Source organism: Panthera uncia (genome assembly GCF_023721935.1).
Source record: "Panthera uncia isolate 11264 chromosome C1 unlocalized genomic scaffold, Puncia_PCG_1.0 HiC_scaffold_4, whole genome shotgun sequence".
Lineage (NCBI taxonomy): Eukaryota > Metazoa > Chordata > Mammalia > Carnivora > Felidae > Panthera > Panthera uncia.
This window is the reverse complement of record NW_026057585.1, coordinates 42,453,077-42,461,395: the sequence shown is the minus strand read 5'-3', so window position 1 is coordinate 42,461,395 and position 8,319 is coordinate 42,453,077.

Below are 8,319 nucleotides of genomic sequence, written 5' to 3'. Positions count from 1 at the left end.
TTTTGTCTAAAATGGCTTTACTTTTTTTTTTCACAGATTTATACTTTTAGACTTCAAAAAGGTGTTGTTGTGTCCCCCTAGATAATCATTAACCACAAATCTTCATCATTGCCAACTAAAGTGATTACTGAACTAATTTTGTATCTCTATATTTTCATCACATTAATTCATACATACACTGATATTATACCAAATCATATCTATTATTGGATAACTTTATAAGTTTTTAGATTTTTCAGAGAAAAACTGTCATTATATAAAGGTAAACCTAGTGGACTGTTATATATACATGTACCATTTTTCCTATGTTAAGTAGTATGAAAATTCTTTTCCTTTCTCTACTGTGGATGGAAAGAGATGACTTCAGTGACTTTTCTATTATAATTCAGCGTGAAGCTAGCTTTAAGCTGTGTTTAAATACAACCCAATGTGATGTGCCTGCCTGAGGCAACTGACATTTCAAATTATGATTCTTTTCACCCCAAAAGGAAGAAGGTCCACTCTTTACTGTAGTTGGAGCTATTTAAATGAAGTTAATTTAAGAGGTCAGATTCCAACTTGTGACTTCTCAGATTCTTTCATTTGCATTACAAATCATTTGAAAGAAATTAAGCAGTTGACTAAAATATTGAAGAAAGACTAGAGTAAAACATTAATTTGAAATTTCTTATTTTTGAATATCTGATGATCTACACAGAGAGAATAAAAGACATTGGACAAAATAATTTACAATGAAAATCAATAAGGTTTTATAGGGGAGATTAAATTATTCACTCAAGCAAACTTTTTAACCACTATCAGTACCTGAGAAGTTAAGTACCAGTTACATGAGGCCCGAGTCATATTGTGAACATCAACTTCTTGTTTTCCAGGCCAGAGAGTAAAAGAAGTGAGGCTAAGTGAGGCTAAGTGAGGCTTGGTCATTTGGTCTCAAGCAACCATTCTGTTGGTTAGCCTCACTGGTTAAATAAATAGAGCCTTGAAACCTTAGATTGCATATTACCCAACCTCAACCAAATGTAAAATTCTTCAGCTGAACTTAGTTTTAAAACAAAATACTATATTTAATCTCCATGTTCCCATGACCTTCTCCCCTTTGTGTTTGTATATGTTTAAATTTTCATCATTTTATAAGGGCATTAGTCATTGAATTAAGGCCTCCATAATTCAATGACATGATTTTAACTTGATTACAACTCTGAAGACCCTATTTCCAAATACTATCACATTCACACGTAACAGAGTTTAAGACTTGAACATATATTTTTTTAGGAACATAGCTCAACCCACAATAGTACCCATCCTTATCTTTTGTTTTTCAAACCTCCCTATATAACTTTCCTGTTTAAGGATATTTCTGTCAAATTTGTTGTCTTCTTTCTTCTTAGTGACCTTGTCCAAGTACCATTTTCCTCTCATGTGTCTTCAAACTTTATCTCTTTTCTGGCTGTCTCTCAGCATATAATCATATTCAAGTCTCTTTTATATTAAAAGCAACAAAAAAAAGCAACAAAAAAATCCTATCTATCTCAATCCTACAGTTCTTTTTATCTCCTGCCTTTCTTTCTGCATCTCTGAAAGTGTGTCTATCATATATATCAGCTGAAATCTGGCTTCTGTCCCACCAATGAGACTGCTCTTGTCAAGATTTTTAATGCTACCTTTGCTGCTAAATCAATGGACATGTCTTAATTCTTCTATTAAAAAACTTAATGCCTGATTGGATTTTTTGATAACTTCTATCTTCGTCAAACCGACCCCTTCAAATCAAACCCCTTGATTTCCGTGGTATTTCACTTTCCAGATGTTTCCTATCTCCCTGTCTGGAAGGCTTTCTTCCCTAGTCCATAAATTTTGATGGCCCTAAAAGATTAACTTACCTTTTTCTTCTCAATCTATAGACTTTTCTTGGTTAGTCTTATCTCTTGCATGTCTTCCACATCAACTATATCAGTACTGATCATCCAGAATGTGTCTCCAGCCTACATTTCTTTTCTGCACTCTAATTGCATATATACAACTGCCTGTTATAAATCATCTCTTGGATGTCTCATGAGCATTTTGGATGCAACAAGTTGAAATTTCACTCACCAGTTCTTACTTCTGAACTTATTCCTCCTTCTATATTATTTTCTTTCTTAGTGCCTGGCACTATTACCTAGTCAGTTACCCTGTTGAGAAACCTTAGCATATATCCATAACTTTTCCATTGTTCTCACTCCTATATTCAGTTTTCCTATATTATATCTCTGTAATCTCTTCCAAATTAGTCCTTTTTCCCCCCAAATCACTTGAACTGATTTATATTAGGCCATATTTTCTTTTTGGATTCTTCAATTATTATTATATTGTGTCCAATCCAAATCATTTTCCATGTGTTGCCCGTTTGATTTTGCAAAATGTAATCAGATGATGGTAGTCCACTGAAAATCTTTCTAAACCTCATGATAACCTTCAAGATAAAGTCTCAAACTCCTATATGTCCTTGTTTAGTCATATCTCCCACTGTTTCATCCCTGCAAACTTCATCCGTGTTGAAATATGTGTACCTACTTGAATGTGCCATGCTGCTTCTCTGTGTGGAAAATCTTCCTTCCTACTCTTCATCCACTAATTCCTATTCTCGTGTGTCCCTTAAGGCAGAACATCTTCTCTGATCATACACTCCTTCATATGATTCAGGTTTGGTGCTGTTTGATGAATCTTTTTTTTAATGTTTATTTATTTATCTTGAAAGAGAGTGAGAGAGCAGGGGAGGGTCAGAGAGAGATGGAGAGAATCACAAGCAGGCTCCATGCTGTGAGCACAGTGCCCAACGAGGGGCTTGATCTCATGAACTGTGAGATCATGACCTGAGCTGAAACCAAGAGTCAGAAGTTTAACCAACTGAGCCACCCAGTGCCCCGATGAATCTTTTATACACTCCCATAGAATCGTTTGTTTGCCTCTATACAGCAACATAAACGAGATCTTATTTTTAAAAATACCTCCAGAAATTAGCACAATGTTTGTCAAATAAAATCCACTCAAACATTTTTTTGAATGAATGAAGCCATGGATATGGACACAATTGAACTGAATATAGAGTAATAAGAGGTGACAAATATTGGATCCTTAAGGGAAGACAAACATTTGGAGGTAGGCAGAGAGACTGTATGATAGAGGCCACAAGGTTGTCAAAGGTTCTCCACAGTAAAGAGAACCAGGAGATAATGGTAGTACTTGGTTATACCAAGTGTCTAGGACAGTGCTGAATTATGCTTGCTACTCTGACTCTTCTCCAGCTTAGCAGTGTTCCTGGTTTTTCATTTTTTTTTTTTTAATTTTTTTTTTCAACGTTTTTTATTTATTTTTGGGACAGAGAGAGACAGAGCATGAACGGGGGAGGGGCAGAGAGAGAGGGAGACACAGAATCGGAAACAAGCTCCAGGCTCCGAGCCATCAGCCCAGAGCCTGACGCGGGGCTCGAACTCACGGACCGCGAGATCGTGACCTGGCTGAAGTCGGACGCTTAACCGACTGCGCCACCCAGGCGCCCCTGGTTTTTCATTTTTAATGAGGAGTTGTGCCCCCCTGATTTCTCCAACAACCAAAGCACCTATTTCCCCAGCTGTTGGGAGTGGTTAACAAATGTCTCTAATCTGAATTCTTTTCTAAAGGCTTAAAATATAAAATGTATTAACTTAATTCCAAGACTTGTCCTCAGTTACAGCCATGTAGCCTCATCCAGTGACTGATAAATATGATCCCACATTGGGTACTACATCCAGTGACTGATAAATGTAGGGGTATGAAGATCTGTGCTCTCCTAATTTTTGACATTCATAAGAGCCATACTAACTCCAGAATTCCCATGGGATAAGCCAGGGCCTTTGTTGTGATTGCATTGCCACCCAGCTCTTTCTCTTTCCAGTTGTACTTCTTTTATTTCTACTACATGTTTTGATTCCAAGAATACATTTCTGTAAACTTCCTGTGTACCAGTCCTCAGATCTCTGTCTGCTTCATGGATAACCTGATCAGTGGCAGTAGATCACTTTTCACTTCCAGCTATTGTCATGGTTTCATGTAGTAGTATATGGGGGGCGCCCTGGGGGCTCAGTCAGTTAAGTGTCAGGTCATGATCTCATGGTTTGAGGATTTGAGCCTCTGCACTGACAGCACAGAGCCTGCTTAGGATTCTGTCTTCCTCGCTCTCTGCCCCTCCCCCACTTTCTTTCTTTCTCTCTCTCCCTCTTTCTCTTTCTCAAAATAAGTAAATAAATAAAGAAATCGTAATATATGGCATGTATGTGTAATTAACAGATTTCTCACTTTGGCACATGGTGAAATCTGCAAGATGACCAAAGATATCTTGAATCTGTATCTTGACCCTTCTTAGGTGCAACAAGGTAATACTCCCCTTTCAAAGACTCACTGATAAAATGAAACATTTCAACACATGGTTAAATCTATTTCTTGGGGTACCTGGGTAGTTCTGTTCCTTAAGCATCTGGTTTTTTTTAAGTTTATTTATTTACTTTTTTGAGAGAGACAGAGACATTAGTGGGGGAGGGGCAGAGGGAGAGGGAGAGAGAAGATCACAAGCAGGCTCTGTGCTCCCAGCACAGAGCGCCATGTGGGCTGGAACTCACAATACTGTGAGATTATGACCTGAACCAAAATCAAGAGTCCAAACTTAACCAGTTGAGCCACCCAGGCACCCCAAGTGTCTGACTCTTGATTTCAGCTCAGGTCATGATCTCATGGTTTGTGGGAGGCTTCACATCTCATGTCAGGCTTCACACTGATGGCACAGAGCCTGCTTGGGATTCTCTGTCTCCTTCTCTCTCTGTCCTTCCTCCACTCATGTTCATGCTCTTTTTCTCTCTCTGTCTCTCAAAATAAATAAATAAAACTTTAAAAATAAATAAATCTATTTCCCTATAGACTAGAAATAGGTAACTCTTTCTGGACACAGATGTTGGCAGCAATGATAATGACCCTGACAACACCTAGTGTTCTAGCCACTTGTGATGTGGCTTGCGCTACAACATGCAAGATACCCAGGGCTACCATGCCACTGCAGACAGAATCAGTTGGCCAGGTACATATGAAATATGTGCATAAAATAGAGGCTGAATAGTCTTGTTCTAGAGCAACAGGACATATTGAAAGCTTTTTACAATTTTTTTGTCATTTATTATACAGTGAAATTATAATTTGATTAACAATATCGTATTTTCCAATGTACTTGTTTAGCAGTAATGATCTAAGTAAAGTGCATTACTTATTTAATAATAAATTAAGTACAATATTTTCATTTCTCAAAGAAATTGATGAGCAAATAGTATTTTGCACAAAATGATTGTCAATATAACAACCCACATGGGGGCCATGTCTTATCACTTGAAAACCAAGAGACACAAATCTGCTGAAGAAGCAGTATCATCTATTTCAAAGATTAGTAGTTACATGAAGGAGAGTCTGTCCAAAGTTAATGGTTTTACACATGCACTTTCAAAACATGCATTTATGTATCACCCTAGAGAGCATGATTTTTTTGTGTAGATCAAAAAAACAAGTTTTCTAAAATAATTTCTTTATTTTTTATTCCATTTTTATGTGTAGGTATGCAAAGTGAGGTGAGAGTTTACTTTGTCAGTGAATAGTATTAGAGAATTACAAGTAACAAACTATTAAGGAATGTGAACATGTTGGCTTCATTAGCAGAGCTTGACAAAAAGTCAGATATTGCCATTTTTTATTAACGTCCTCATGATTCCAGTGTAAGATCAGTTAAATTAGTTTAAATGATGGTTCGCTTTTTTATCCAGTTTATAGAATTAAAGTAAAGCTTTTGGGAATTTGTTGGTCAAGGTGAAATATTGCAAATCTTATTATAAGGTCAATAATAAGGTTTCTCATTAAACATAAAATTATTGGGTTTAATGATGATAATACAAAACAGATTTTATTAATAAGTACAGCCATTTGGTAAAAACAAATCAAAGTTCTTAGTAAATTAAGGAGCCTATGGAATAGAAATGTACTAGGAATTTGTTGTGGAACACATGTGATGTGCAATTGCATCCAAAAAAAGATCTGATATTCTACTGATCTAAAAAGTAGCTTTGGTTGCCAAAACGTAGATACATATATACACAGGATAATTAGTGTACAAAGTTTTTGTGATGGTGCCCTGTGCTGAATTATAAAACATACCCTAGAAGGTATGAACTGTCCCTCTTGATCCATCACAATGAGATTTTATAAATGCTTGTGGCTTTGAAGAACTATTTTGTAAATCAACCTAAGCTATCACAATGATATTAGACTATTTTTAGAAATTGGTCTTCCAGGGGCGCCTGGGTGGCGCAGTCGGTTAAGCGTCCGACTTCAGCCAGGTCACGATCTCGCGGTCTGTGAGTTCGAGCCCCGCGTCGGGCTCTGGGCTGATGGCTCGGAGCCTGGAGCCTGTTTCCGATTCTGTGTCTCCCTCTCTCTCTGCCCCTCCCCCGTTCATGCTCTGTCTCTCTCTGTCCCAAAAATAAATAAAAAACGTTGAAAAAAAATTAAAAAAAAAAAAAAAAAAGAAATTGGTCTTCCAATTTTTGTTTTATTTATTCAAAATCAGTTTGAGATCTTTAATGAAATCATTCAATAAATGAAGCATTCAACACCTCCAGTTTTTGGAGATTTTAGAAAATTGCAATTATTAAGCCAAAAATTGCACAATGGAAGAGGTTGAACTTCACCTTCACAAGTAAGGGAAATATTGAACAAATTAAACAGGGAGATGTTTCTATAATTCCACTGTGTAAAATTCAACTTGTAGGAACTTTTAATGGATAAATTTATGATATGCCTTGAAAGAATAACATTTAGAAAACAGTTTTGCAGCATCTACATTTGGCAAAACATTGAAAAGAATCATTAGGTGACTTATTTGATAATTGCAGTAGAAAGATATTCTGAATGGTGCCAAAAGGTAGTACTTTGGGGCACCTGGTTGGCTTAGTTGAGCGTCCAGGTCTTGATTTCACCTCAGGTCATGATCTCACGGTTAGTGAGATCCAGCCGGGCATCAGGCTCTGTGCTGACAGCACAGATCCTGTTTCAGATTCTCTCTCTCCCTCTCTATCTGCCCCTCCCCTCTTGTGCATCCTCTCTCTCTCTCTCTCTCTCTCTCTCTCTCTCTCTCTCTCTCAAAATAAATAAGTAAACTTAGAAAAGAATGTAGTGCTTGTGGAAATGTTTGGACTGAAATATTTATGCATTTATGGTGGCCGTGAGATTTGTCTGGCAGCACTCCTACCTGAGCCTAGGTCTCTTCCATTCAGCCTTCCCTCCTCTCTCATTCATTCAACATTCATCCCCATTGCCAGTTCTCCCAGCCTTTTCCAGATATTTCCCCACTTTCTCTCACAATATTCCCTTAATAAAACCCTTCCATGTCTAATCTCCTATTGATATCAGCTTCTCACAGAATTGGGACTAACACGACATTTCATTTTAAAAAATAGAATTGACAATATCCTCCATTTAGTATACTTTGCTTTTGCCCTGAGCTTATCTGGTGTTGTAGCATCTTTACTGAGAGTATTTTTTCAATCAGTATTTTGGCTTCTATAAAAAGTTTTCTAAAGGTCTCAATACATCAGATTTCTTAACCATAAAATGCATTTTTACTATCCAGACCAGGAATCACTTGAGAGTGAAAGGAAGGGCTAACAAAAATTATATATTTTTTGAGCTATTTATTTGTTGAACAGAGTTCTATCCAATTTTTTTTCAAAAGTTAAATTCTAAGAATATAGAAATAACATATATTTGTGTAGATGAAAACAAAATTATATTGTAAAAGGCCTTTATATTGACTTTCTTTAGCTTTATTAAAATATAATTCGTATGCAAAAAATTTCACAGATTTAATGTATACATCTTGCTGAGTTCAGACATATGCATATACTCATGAAAGCATAACTATAACCAAGGTATTAAACAAACATATCTGTCACTTCAAAGATATCCTTGTATTTTTGTTTGTTTGTCCTTCTGTGACTGGTTTATTTCACTTAGCATAATGTCCTCTAAGGTTCATTCATGTTGATACAGATGACAGGATTTCCTTTTTTTTTTTTTTAACACTGAATATTGTATGTGTAGACCACGTTTTCTTTATCCCTTCATTGTACATGGACCTTTGGGTTGTTTCCATGTCTTGAATACTGTGGATAATATTACAGTGAACATGAGGATGCAGAGACCTCTCTGAGATGCTGATTTTAAGTCTTTTGACTATATACCCAGAAATGGGATTGCTACATTAAAACCACA